The following is a 10,262-nucleotide window of genomic DNA, read 5'->3' on the forward strand; positions in this document are numbered from 1 at the left end:
TCCAGGTGCAAAGAAAATGGCAACCTAGAGTGGGTTGAAGCCCAAAAGAGATGCATTTCAGAAGGCTGGCATGCCAAAAGTGCATGGCTGTAACAAGAGTGATTAAAAAAACCCTGTCACGGATGTTATAATGGTATTTTTCCTGAAATTCTTCCTCTCGTGAATAATAAACACTGGTTTCTAAAGCACTTACTGGGCACCTGTCCCGGAAGAAGTGCTTGAACAGCAAAATTAAAGCGTGCTGTCAGAGCGAGAGGACCAGACTTGGCCTTGAGCCACTGACAGCCTGTTGAATTCACTGAGTGAGATGCAGGAGGAAAAAAGGAAAACTGAGTCACTGATTGTTAGAAATTATGAAAACACCTATTGGAAACTGCTCAGAAAGATCCATTGGTAGGTAGCATGCCTTTTCTCTGAGTAGGGGCAAGGCTTCAGAAGATCACTGAGGAGTGTGCTTAAACAAATCATATGATGATGTAGTATTTTCAGGTATGAATTTCTTTCAACAGACCACTTTTGCCTAGGAAAACTATGAATCTTCAAGTGTTGATAGTAAGACGGTTTGTCCTGAGGATCTGGTGTCATGCATATGTTTGTAAGCAAAAATATGTGTATGTTTGTAGCAGCTTTTATGTTACCCATCACTGCTTTTTCTAAGTGACACAGCTTTTTGCAAGAGAAGGATTAATATGGTTCTCTTTCACACCAGGTGAAGACCCCACACCTCTCACCAATGCAGGAAGAGTAAGAGATCCTTGTACAAAAGTTTGGAATTACATAATGTGAAAAGTAACTAGTGGTAGGGAAAAAAAGGAAACAGCTCAGATAGCAGCACTCAACTGTGGTCTGCTGACTAGCCACTAGTTGCCTTCAGAGAGCTGAGAGAGCAGCTATGGGCTTGCTGACCTCTTCCAGCAAGCCTCTTCCATAACATAGTTATTAGCTTTGCTTCCCTGCGTTCCCCATGGCTGTAGCTCCCATAGGGATTCCCCAGCACTGTGTGTACATGGTGTGACTCACAGTACAGAAAAGGCTGGGAAGCTTGGCTTTCCAATGTTATTCTGTCTGCTTCCATCTCGGAAGGGTGGTTCTCAGATGTTCTGCATGGTTGTGTACCAGGCGTTTTCAGCCTACGTTTCCAGTTCCAACGGACTTCAAAAGAGGAAGATACTCCCATTAATGTTTAGCATGATAACGAGTTAGGCAAGCATAATTTTTGGATGCAGTTGATGGAAGACTGGTTACTGCCAGTGCCAAGTGGGCGTCTTAGTTGAGACTATCAAATGATGTCTGTTGTATTAAACGCTTTGTTGGATTTCCTGCTTGGAAAGTGATGCATGTGCCAGACAGACAGAGTTTTCTATTTTGGCATTAAAGCAATCTTGGCGCCCAATGCAAACTGTTTACTTTAAAAGCTTAATTTTAAATATAGTTTTGGAATGTACTTGGAAATGTCTGCAAATCAACAGTAACAGAGAGGAGATTGGAGCATCATTTCCTTAACTCCCGTGTCCTTTTGAAATACCTTAAATTGCTTTGCTTTATGCGAGCCGCTTCTGGTTTGTGCATGATTTATTCACACATTGTCTCTTGCTGAATTGGACAGTAGCTGAAAGACAGGTAGGAACTGAGAGCACAAAAGAACATAATGCACAGTAACTTGTAAAGTCCACTTAGTATCATTTAACCCTTTCTTGTGATATATCACTGGTGGAAGGAGAACGTATTCCATCTTGCTGAGCAGTCAACAGAAATTGCCTGTGTTAGGATCTTGAAGGGCACTCGTCAGTCTGCTGCAAAGCCAGTGGACATGCTGACACACAGTGCCATTAATTTCCACCTAGCAGAAAGGCTCTTTAGAGTGCCAAGCGTGACACCAGAATACAAAACACTTCATTCATCAAAGCCATAAGTAAGAAACGCTGTGTTTTTGGTTTTAGAAGTAACTTTTGTACATTTATGACTTTTTCCACATTAAACATCATTTATGGTTTGGAAATTGTTCAGGCAAGAGGCATGTGGTTTCTGCTCCCAAATATCAGCAGCAGTTTTGCTAGGTTCAGTCTCTATTTTATGTTGACATTTTTTTGGCTTTTCATTTATCTTTTGGGTGGACCTCTTTGGAGCAAGCTGCCTCAAGAAGAACCCACAACCTTCTTTCTAAACGAAGACTAAGTGATGTGCTTAAGGTGAAGAAGATGACATTGGTATAGGGAATTTGGGTTTGGAGCCAGACTTCTGCAACGTACCTGGTGAAGGAATACCTTTTCTGGGATGTTCCCTCATCAGAGCAATTGCTGGAACAAATTGAGAAATAGGAATTTCACACCTGGACTTTGAAGCATGATTTGATAGGTTTTTCCATAGCCAATGTGAGAAGTTATGGACTAGCTGTTGAATTTTCAGTTAATTCTATTCGTGCTGAATAAATGGTAAAGGGTTGTTGCAAGATCTTGCTTTATGATATAGGAAATCCATTTTATAAATTTTACTGAGATTTCAAGGGTGTCCTTTTTGCAGGTCTTTCTATGCATAAGTGCCACATTTCAAGTGAGAGTGGATGGAATTACATAAATATGTTCTCTGTGTGTATCAAAGCAGAGGAGACCATATGGGTTGGATGTGCTTTTGTTCCTGTAGCATTTTGGATGCTAGTGCTAATTCTTTCTTTAGCTGACCAGGCAGGACAGGATTTAGAAATGATCACTGGGTTTTGCCTTTCTATATTCAGTGCTCTGAGAAGAGCAATGGTTTTTTCCCCTATCTAAATGCTCTGTGAGGGCCCAGTTCTGCTCCATGCTGAGTCCAATTACTCCACTGACTTACCTATGACAAATAAATGCTGTGGGGTGTCTGAATGCAATGACAGGTACTGCAGTGCACAAACTCTGAGAGGTGCTAAAAGCTCTCAGTCAATGCCTTTGTGATTCTGGGGTTTGTAAGAATGTAAAAATTGCCCTGCTGGGCTACACCAGTGGGCTGGTTCCATCCAGCCAAGGGTTTTGTCTCTGGCAGTAGTAGCAGGAGATGCTATTTAGAAGCAGCTTTCAAGCCTGGCCACTGTCGGGGCTACATTCACCTTAGACTCCCCAGATGCTGACTCACATCTGTTTTGAGGAGCGCCTGTGGTCCTCTCCCCAGAATCTCTGCTCTGGAGCTCTGTGCTCCACCTGCCTCTGAGGACTAGAGACCCCTTTTCTGTGACGAAACCAGTGCCATCGTGTGGGATTCATCCTGCAGATCTAGTAGTGCAGAGGGAACACGTGCCATCTTTCCTGAGGTGTGCTACCCAGAAAAATAGCACTGAATAGAGGTCTTATTTAATTTCCCCGCTCCTGCCTGAATCAGGAATGAATAAAGACATGTCCTGTGATGTGTTGGGGGAGTTTCTTTCACTCTGTGGCCCATTGCTTCATGGCCCAGCCACTTTTGGTGCAGGGTGCCTCTGTCCATCTCTTCTCTGGTGCAGTGATCTTTGAGACTGAAGGTTGCAAAAGTTCCCTCCAGCTATAGCCCATGTAAAGTTGTCTGGAGCACAGCAAATGATGCCTAGCACCTCTGGAATTTGGGATAGAAACATGCTTGGAGGGGAAGGGTGTTGCAGCTATATTTTTACATTTGTTTCCTCTTTAATGTCTGAAGGTATTCTTCCATTACCTGACCATGTTTATCCATCTGCCTGTGTTGGGCAAACAGCAGCGCTACATTTCAAGGAGAGAAAACAGATTTTTTGGTTTGTTTCCCTTACTTGCCTAAACTTTTTGCATGTGCCTACTTTGTATCTCAGCTGCTTCTGCAAGTCTAATATGCCTCTATTTCTTAACCCAGTTTCTCCTTCCTGGTGCCCTGGGCCAAGGGCTTGGAGCGTTTATCTCTGGCCTCCCAGAGCAGAACAGCCTGTAACAGCGGGGTTTCATTCCCCTGCTCCCCAGGTCAGGACCACAAGCCTACGCTTGGTGGTGCAAGCTCTCCTAGCTCAGTCTGCAGCTTGATTTGTGATGGTTTCCCAATAATGGGAAGAGATGATGAAAGCAAAGAAAGACGCACAGATGGGGAAAGATATCTCAGGGCTGCCAGGGCAGCTGTTTGAGATCTCTGAATCAGATGAAGACAGAACTCCACCACCCTCAGCTTCCCCACCCTCAAACAAGCCATCTCCCATGTGAAAAGCAAAACCAGCCCCACCCCAGCTGTGCCATTTTAGCTAATGGCCTAGTTAATAAATGGCAAATTCCAAGGGTAATCCTGTCAGAGCCTTCCTGACACCCCCATTGATAATATTAACCACAAAGTGCTCCCCTGCTCATCTGATTAATACCAGAAGAATTCTGCTTGATTCGATCATTACTGAGGGGAAATATCAGGCTTTAGACAAAGTTGCAAGTGTCCGTGGTCTGTAAAGTTTTTCACCTGGTGGAGAGGGAAAGGTTTGTGATCATCTTCTGCTCTCCGACAACCCTTGCAAGAGTAAGCATGTCCCAGCCTTTCTTCTTTGCCTGTAACTCATTCGTATCATATTGATGTGAGCAACTATAAGCCAAGCAAGCGCGTACATCTTCGAAGGGTTGGAGACTTTGAATATGAAGTCCCAAGGGCAGAGACCCATGTAATTGTTTCCTTGAAAAGACTGGCAAGGTCAGATTAGTGCAATTTGGGATCTTGGCACGCCACTGAGAGCGGAGGGAGGAGCGGAGTTTCTTTCTCTATCTCCACCCTACTGTACTCCTTCCCTGGAAAAGCTGGGATAGTACTTTGGAGGCTGGGTAGGAAATCCAGTATTTTGGAAAAGATACTGGGCTGCTGCTCTCTTATCCTTTCCTACCCTTTCCAGAACTGTGGTTCTTAGTTATCTTATGTTGAGATAAGTGACAGCTCTTCATGCTTCTCAGGCTGCCTGCAGATTCACGCAGGCATCACAAGACTCCTTACACGTGGGCTTTTAAGTATTTATCACCCTGCAGGCTTTTAGACATGATGACAGTGGTGTGGGCTTTTTTTTAATGAATGTCAAGATTGTGATACAGAAGATGAGTAGAGCTGTTCTTCATCCCTGTCTTCTGATGCTGGCTTTGATACCTGTGGTACCTGCATCCTTGTTTCTTCGTCACTGGGAAGTACAACAAGGTTTGGTCATGTAGATATGATCAGAACAGGAGAAAACAAACACTTGGGCACACCTGAGCAGTTGTTAGCTGCGTGTGTCACCCTGGCAGCTGCCTAAAACTGGAATCTGCTTTACTGACCAGAGCAAGTATTAACGGGAAAAAGATGTGTGGAGGAGAGAAAAGAGCAGGTTTTGGAGTTGGATATGATTAGCTGATGTGTGTAAATACTTGATGGGAGGGAATAAAGAGGACGGAGCCAGACTCTTCTTAGTGATTTTTACTATAAGGTTGTTTGAACCTCTAGGTTGCCCAGAGAGGCTGTGGCGTCTCCAGCCTCAGAGATGATTCAAAACCCAACTGGACATGTCCTGGGCAACCTGCTATAGTTGACTTTGCCTTGAGAGAGGGGGTTGGACTAGGTGATCTCCAGAGGTGCCTCCAACCTCAGCGATTCTGTGATTCTGTAACTACACTTGCAAAATACCTGTTAGGGGGTAGTTGCAATAAGCTGGCCTGGGAGGTGAAACTAGCTTCAGAAGTTCCCATAGATCTCTGGAAATATCCCAGTTAAAAACAGCTCTCCATATTATTTTTTTTGTTTAAAGTTGTTTTTTTCCAGGCTGTGCTGGAACATAGCCTGCAGACTAACTGATAATCACAACTGGGGAAAGGGGTGAACAGCTATTTGAACTGCAGTAAAGCCAGTGGAAAGAAGAAGTTTTTAAGCCTGCTCAATTATTTGAGACAATCTGGCATGTAGCTACACTTCAATCCCTGCCCCCAATGTGTGGGGCTATGCCATTCTCTGCTAAAATAGCAAGCATGGCATTTGCCTTAAGGTATGAGAAGAGGATCTAGGAGGTCTAGAAGAGGAGAGCTGAGAGCCTGAGGCTCTTAAACAAGAAGAACGAAGGAGAAATGTGATAATATCATGAAGTAGTAAAGGGCTGGAGGGACAATACAAGTAATACAAAGAGAATGTGTATAATTTGTTCTCCATATCCAGGGCATATAGGACAAAATGTCAAGGTTTTTAACTACAGCAAGACATTAGAAAAAAAATATCTTTATAGCAGTAAAACTATTGAAGCCCTGGAATACACTGCAAAGGTGGCTGTGCGGTCTATGAAAGAAATATTTAAAACACAATATCAAAATTTCAATCAAGGATCGCAGACTGTGCTGACCTGCCTTGGAGCAAGCAGATGGATGGACCAGAAGGTCCCTTTCTGTCCTCAGTTTCTGTGACTCCCTGGACAGTAGGAGTTAATATGCAGCTGAGAGCTTGCCTGTAGGAAAAGGCTCCTCTTACTTTCCCTCACTTAGAATCTAACTCACAGGGGAAAGCAACAGAGATCCATTTTACCCTATGGTTTTCTTACCCTTGGACCTTCTCAGAATGTGAGATGCACCATCTCGTGTGGCTTTTCACGTCTGATGATGTCACCAAGTTCAGAGTTAGTCCTGGGTCCAGCTCCCCTCTTTGCAGAGAAGCTTAATACCAGAATTGGCCTTTTTGTTGTACTGAATACTGGTTGTTCTCCTTCACAGTTGACAGCCTTTCTCGAAGACCTGTGCACTGAGCAGTTTAAAGCCTAGCAATCATATAACTTGCTGCTAATGTCAGCATGTGTAAAAATGTCATTATACACTATGGTGGCTCCTAACATGGAGCAATTCCTTAGGAGAGGGAGTGTGGTGGGAAAGCAGGCAATCTCCCTGGAGTGAAAGAGGCAACCATTGCTTGTTAACTGACCTTGTGGGAGGAGGGAAATAAGTTGGTAAAAATTATAAAAGGTCATAACGCAGAGTAATTTGGGCACCAGTTCCTGTACAAGAAACATCTCAAATCCAGTGAATGATTTTCAGTGCTGAACTGACACATCCACGGGGAATTCCCTACCAAATATGTCTTATTCCCCTGCTATTTGTGCCCTCCCACACCCTGTCCCAGACCACAGATAACATTTTTAGGCATGCTCTGAGTAAGCACAAGGAACTGGATCCCACTGGTAAAGCAGGCGGTTGGGGAGATGAAGTTGCTTGCTTTGAAATGTCTTCTCCAGAACCTTCCTGGCTTCAAAATCGGCACTGGGAATTCATTGGCAGCTGAGCAGGGATTTTCAAGCTTTCACTGGGTTCTAAGTGGGGGAAACTGAAATCCTTGAGGAAGAGAATTGTCCAAGTCCCTCTGAGGCTCCAGGTCATAGTACCATTTCAGACTGCGTCCCATTTGTCCCTTCAGTGGAAGGCACTGGCCTCAGCTGCCTTCTCCTTTTTGCAGCCTGTGCTTGAGAGGGGGCTTCTCAAGTGTGGGTTAGTTTCACGCTGCCCTGAAGAGTCAAAACCCTGTAACGTGCTGAGAGAGCAGACTCTGCAGTCCTGGCATTTCTTTATATTCCAGCCCACAACCATTCCCTTTCTGAGAAACCTAACCACTTTGTCTCCTTTATTCCCTCCCTCTCAGCTCCCTGGACACGTCTACTGCCATGAGATGTCTCAGCCAAGAATTTTGAGCCAAGATATGAGGGAAATGGTTTAAACAGATGTGTGCCCATGCCTGTGACACTGAACTTCGAGATGCTGATATTTAAAAAGCTTGCCATCTCTCCTGCCTCCCAGCAGCAAGGTGAGTAATGGGTGGGACAGCAGCATATCCAGAAAAACACCTCTTCTTCAAGGGGAAGGAGAGGAGGTTATAATTCGACTGTAAAAATTTGCTCCAGGCTGAAAACTTGGCAAACAAAAGCTTAGCTTAGGAGTGATTTAAAAGGAAACAACAAAAAAGCATAAAATAAATCAGGGCAGTCATTTTGGGTGGAGATGAGGGTCCAGAGCTTAAAGATCATTCTTTAGTGGGGGAGGAGAAGGAACGGCTCAAGACAGAGTTGCGTTTGGCTCTTAGCCCTACTATAACTAAGCCTTTCAAAGCCAAGAGAGTAAACTGAACACATGTCCAGTGCCTGGCCTCTCCCTTCACCCATTTGTCAGAGAAAAGCAGGGCCCTATGTACTCTTTAAAGCAGAGTGGATGCAGATATGGTGGCATTAGCTGAATTCCTCCTATTGCCACTTTCTAAATATGGATTTCCCTCTACCTTAAATTGTAAAAGCACATAAAGTCACTGAGGCTTAGCTTGCCTAAGAGACAAAGAGGGGCATCTGTTGCTTTCAGCATTACAGATCTCCTCGGGCCCTCTCTCACTCTGTCATACCACACCTGCTGCTCAGGATCTGTGCCCTGCTTCTGCCTTCAGCATTGCACAGTGCCTCTCCTTAACAAGTTGAAGAGTTGAACAAGAGGATGACTGCTCCTTGCAGCCCTTAGATGGGCTAACTCCTCCACAGTCCCAGGCTCACAAAACTAAGCAAGAGGAAGGAGAGCTGGCTGGCTGCATAGCAGCAAACACCATGAACACAGAACATGCCTCTAGAGGGAAGACTTTTCCAGACCATTACCTAATGTGCACAGCACACATGGTTGGCAGCACAGTTGGCACAGGCCTTGAGAAACAAAGACAAGGCCCAGCCAGTTACCATGTCTTTTATCATCTCCAGACCCCTGGGCCCCTCCAGCCTGTGTGCCCGTACATAATTACATTGCAGGCTCCCTTTGTAGTGCTGTCACTGAGTGATTTTCCTGGTGGGCTGGAGCCTCCACACATCAAGTTAGGTAGGAAAGTATAATGCTGGCATTTTAGACAAACCCCTCAGCCTAGTGAATTACCTATCCAACTGGATATACAGAAAACGATTTCACAGTGAGAGTGGGTTAAGCAGTGGAACAGATAGCCCAGCAAGTATATGAAAGCTCCATCTTTGGAGATTTTCAGAACTCAATTGGATAAGGCCTAGAGCAACCTGACATAGCTTTGCTAACTCTCCTTATTGCTATGCACACTTCTAAAACAGCCATCCCCTCAGCTGCCTGATGGAGTGCTTTGGCTGTAGCAGGTACCAAGGAACAAAAGGCTAAATGAATGATCAAAGGCTTGTAGATGTAAAGGACCCTTTCTGAAATTTTCCCTCCCACTGCATGGTTAATACACATACAGTTCCATCAGCTTAAGTGACATAGGCAGTGGTGGTTTAGATGAGATGTTACCCAATTCTGCTCTGAACAGGCCTCCTTTGAAGGGCAGCACAGCTTAAACCTCTCTGGCTTTTGTAACAGGCTTCATAGTTCGCTCGCACATATTTTTGTGTGTGTTCACAGATCCTCCCTTCAAGCACCTCAAAGCTGTCTGAAGAGCTTGGTGCTCTCCAGCAGCAGACAGTGCCAGGCTTTGCTTCATATAAAAGAAATGCACTTTAATTTTATCCTTTCTGCAGGCTTAAAGAGGCAGGTAGAACCAGCCAATACAGAAATTTTAGGACTAGGTCTATTTGTTAAGAAGGCTTGGAGAAGCTTTGCTTTGTGCTTCTGGTACTGTTGCTCTTGCAGTATTAAGAGATATCTTACCTATACTGGTATACTGCATAATTTGAGATCAGGTTGTCAAAGCATCATGTTTCTGAATATCTCAGTAGAGTCAGCTCTACTGAGATGTTGAGGAAGGCTGTTCACAAGATCTTGTTAAAGGGAAAGAAGCCTCGTCTTTTAGTTTGCTTTTATGTTTCAGTGCTGATGCTTTTGTGTATTGTCATTTCTAGGGAAGACTGAAGCCACTGAGCATGCAATCCAGCCCATCTTCTAGCTCCCCAAGTGCAGCAAAAACATTTATGGACTGATCTTCTACAGCTCCTCTCAAGCACTGGAATTTCCAGGTGTATCTGTTTTCAGGGCAGAAGCAACCCCAGGAAAGCTGCTTTTCAAAAGGTATGTTATCTCTTGCTTAGACTAAAAAAACTGGAAAGAAAAGGGGAAAAAAAGAAATTAAAAAAAAATTACCTTTGGCATCAAAACAAAGCAAGTCTTTGTTTTCCCTAAGCTTCTTTAACTGTGCCCTGTGCAAAAGAAAATGGAACTGTAAAAATTATTTAACAAAATGGGAATGAAAGTAAAGGCAAGGTACTGGCATTGGAGATAAGGTTAAATCAGAGGCCACCAGAAAGAACATGGCAGTGGAAGAAGTTTAACAAGTTCATTTTATGTGCCACTGTGTTGTGCTTCCCTTTGTAGCTCAAGAATGTTGCTTCACTGGTTCCTAGGGTGTGA

At 44.2% G+C, this 10,262-nt stretch overlaps 1 long non-coding RNA gene across 1 annotated transcript in view; it reads left to right on the forward strand.

Annotated features, from left to right (window-relative positions):
- The window catches only part of LOC126040776 (uncharacterized), a 61,453-nt gene extending 51,551 nt beyond the window's left edge, over positions 1 to 9,902 (forward strand). The window contains exons 2-3 of the long non-coding RNA XR_007506714.1: positions 7,573 to 7,734; positions 9,758 to 9,902. This is a non-coding gene — a long non-coding RNA (uncharacterized LOC126040776). The remainder of the gene's footprint in view (positions 1 to 7,572; positions 7,735 to 9,757) is intronic.
- The last annotated feature ends 360 nt before the right edge of the window (positions 9,903 to 10,262 follow it).

Source organism: Accipiter gentilis, chromosome 7 (assembly GCF_929443795.1).
Source record: "Accipiter gentilis chromosome 7, bAccGen1.1, whole genome shotgun sequence".
NCBI classification, from domain to species: Eukaryota; Metazoa; Chordata; class Aves; order Accipitriformes; family Accipitridae; genus Astur; species Astur gentilis.